This window comes from Sinocyclocheilus rhinocerous, unplaced genomic scaffold, assembly GCF_001515625.1.
Source record: "Sinocyclocheilus rhinocerous isolate Xijiao unplaced genomic scaffold, SAMN03320098_v1.1 scaffold64, whole genome shotgun sequence".
Taxonomy (NCBI): Eukaryota; Metazoa; Chordata; class Actinopteri; order Cypriniformes; family Cyprinidae; genus Sinocyclocheilus; species Sinocyclocheilus rhinocerous.
This window is the reverse complement of record NW_015659929.1, coordinates 213,122-216,282: the sequence shown is the minus strand read 5'-3', so window position 1 is coordinate 216,282 and position 3,161 is coordinate 213,122. Positions and strand designations below refer to the sequence as shown.

At 39.1% G+C, this 3,161-nt stretch overlaps 2 long non-coding RNA genes across 2 annotated transcripts; one reads left to right on the top strand and one right to left on the bottom strand.

The window, feature by feature from the left end:
• Window positions 1-233: 233 nt before the first annotated feature.
• On the bottom strand, window positions 234-833 carry LOC107724491 (uncharacterized). The gene is made up of 2 exons (XR_001638027.1): window positions 749-833; window positions 234-636 (listed from the first exon to the last, which is right to left on the bottom strand). It is a non-coding gene; the product is annotated as an uncharacterized LOC107724491 (long non-coding RNA).
• Window positions 564-820, top strand: LOC107724490 (uncharacterized). Its single transcript, XR_001638026.1, has 2 exons — window positions 564-640; window positions 752-820. It is a non-coding gene; the product is annotated as an uncharacterized LOC107724490 (long non-coding RNA).
• Window positions 834-3,161: the final 2,328 nt, after the last annotated feature.

Here is a 3,161-nt window from a genome sequence, read left to right as displayed (position 1 = left end):
TAATTTCAAAGAAAAGAACATGGAAAAAGAATGGGCTTTCAATACTTTATTTTTCCCCTTGATACACATTTTCCTTGTTCTCAATTTCATCCAAAGGAAAACTATAGTGAGGTAAAAGTGCTGAGAAACAAAACGGCACAATGAATCTACATCATAAATCACCACGCCGACATCAGAGAGTCGACATAACTATTTCAAAATAAGTGCGACTTCCATTTTTCACTTTTTTTTTTAAACTCACAATCATTAGCATCCTCACGGACAAACAAAACAAATAATCACAGAAAACAAACCAAATCTGCTGAAATCCACAACTCTTCTTGCAACATTGCAAAAGGGCTCAATCTTCATTAAGACTTGCGCTTTAGACAAGCATGTCCAAATCTAATGGACCTCCCCTGCACACACAGTTACAGATGCATTCAGAGCTGCGTTACAAAAGCTCCAACACCTTTGTCTGTTGAATAAAGGGTAACACTGGGGAATATGGAATTACAGCTGACAGAGGGGACAAAGAAAATAAAAAGAACAGAACATGAATTCAAAAACACAAAAGCATGTTTTCCCATTTTAACACTCCCCTTTCAAGAAACATACTTTACACAGACTTCAAAAAGGAAACGAGCCAAGCCTCATCTATGTGAAGCGCATCTGACAGAACATGAATTCAAAAACACAAAAGCATGTTTTCCCATTTTAACACTCCCCTTTCAAGAAACATACTTTACACAGACTAAAAAAAGAAAACGAGCCAAGCCTCATCTATGTGAAGCGCATCTGGACAAGATAAAAAGCATGTTTCTTTTCATTTTCACACACACACAATCAAAAAAAAAAAGGGACAGATTAAGATGAGATTCTGTTGGCCAACCACTACAGATCATACAAACTATAATTTTACACACAAAAAAGAAAAGAAAAAGAAAACCAGTTCTGCAACAAGAGTACTTGCTCCTGATGAGTGAACATTTTATATATTTTAAATTCCTTAGTAATACAATACTTTTCAAACAGTTTCACTTTTCGGGAAGTTGGCTGAACAAGAGTTTACCCTCAAGACACACGGTAGCCCTTTATCATGTCCCTGAGATGCCCCCATATAAAAAAAAAGGGGGCACCTTATAGCTTGTGATGATGACTAGCTTTGGAGTACAAGGCCTGTAAAGTGCATTCATTGACTTGGGTTCTTAAACAATTTGGCCTTTTTCAGGTTTTGAGAATGCGGTGTAGTGCACAGTACTTGCTTTGGTTAGGTGGGTGATGTTGAAAAGACGTGACAATGACTCAGAACAACTGGAATGACTAGACAACTACAATTAGAAAAGCAAGGTGTGACATGAGACTTAAATGTCAAATTTAACGGCACCAAATTATTCTGAAACCAGAGAGGATGAGCTACAAGGTCTTCAAATTCCAAATGGGTCATCACGAAAAAAGGCACATGTGTGCTGTGTTGCTGGTTCAAACATTGCTGGTCCACAGTCTGCATGTCCCAAAAATACTGAAAAAAAAAAAGTGTGGGGCCAAAATACAAAAAATGTACGAGTAAAAATCCATTCCAGCTCAATGCGCGTTGGGGTGTAACCCACTGAATGGGAGGCCATGTGACCCTTCTCTCTTTACCCTAGAAGTCTGTGAGCACAGATAAGAGAAGGAACGTGGCTCTCATGGTTATCTGGCGCATGTGCTTGTACAAGCTGAAGCAGCAGGAGCTGTAGCGTGTGAGCGAGGCCAAGAGGAAACCTGAGGGGCAGGGGGCAGCTGTCGGCCATTACATAAGAGCAGCTAGCAGAGTACTACCCTTCTCTGAATGGACGAATGCCGAAAGAGGAACTACACGTGGGCATGACGGGGGTCAGGAGAAGACGGGACAAGAATAGACATTTACAATTTAATACTGTCTAACGTACAAAAAGCAACTGACAATTGCAATGTGCCTTGAAGCAATAACATCAAATTCACTGACAAAGGACCAAGACAGGAGACATCGAAGCCCAATAAAGACCAAGAGCAGCAACATCGATTCGATCCAAAACTGGAAAGGAATCCACACTGACATGCTTTTATGTCCATTTAAACGAGCACGGGTATATCCTTCAGCTACGGTAACCCTCCCAGACCTCAATTACCAGAAAAGGCTTTGTGACACACCAGCTTTTACCCCTCATCTACAGTGACGCTAGTCAGAAAGACAGTTGCCCCACTAGAAATTCCACCCCACATGCTGTTCATTCAAGGCACATCCCGAGAGGTGCAGGAAGGGATAATTTTAGAGCGCTGTGACACCATTTGGCTTGGCTAGGCTGTTAGCTGGAGGTCTTGTTACACGGGGCAGTGCTAAGTCTGCTAATGGCCACAAAAAGCTCAGGAGGACAGATCGTCCAACAGCTGAACCTTGTATGGACAAGCATGACCTCTCTGTCCCATTTAAACACAGACACAATGTTAATAAGAGATGACGGAAGGTTTAACGACTAGAGCGGAGGATCTTCATTAATCTTCATAAAATGGACTGTTTAACTGCTCTGAGCTGCTGGGAAAAGGACAAAGCATCTTTTTGTACATGCTGCAACCAAATTCAATTTCGGTCTCACCTTTGTTGTAACTAGCAAGACCGAACCAGTTTATAAAGGACACAAATTCTCAAAAACATACGGTGGAACACAGAAGTCTTCAGTATTCATTTACACAGCAATCTGAAGCACATTGCTATGAATACTTTAACATGATTCTGTTCACATTTCTATTTGAGAACAAAAAGAATTTAGCTGCCCACCAGTGTACCAAAAAACAAAAAACTCCTGATAACTTAAGTCCTAAAATACCTATTATTTCACCTGTGCTCACATTTTTCATATCTTTTTCTTTTAATTTTCGTCTTTTTTTTTCTCTCCTCCAAATTTCTAAGAACATTATTATTATTTTTTTTGGCCTTTTTATTTTGTTACACACAGGAAAAATATTAATTTGTCCCAATATGCATTTTCCTTCATTTTTAAGGTTTAAGGTATACATTTTTAAAGTATATTAAGGCACTATGGGAATTGTTTCTCTTCAATATGGAAAAAAATGATTAATCTCTCAGTCAGGTCAGGGACAGAGATGAGAGCAAACAAATCTGAAACTTTAGAATAAGTATATTAAAAAAAAAAAAAAAAAAA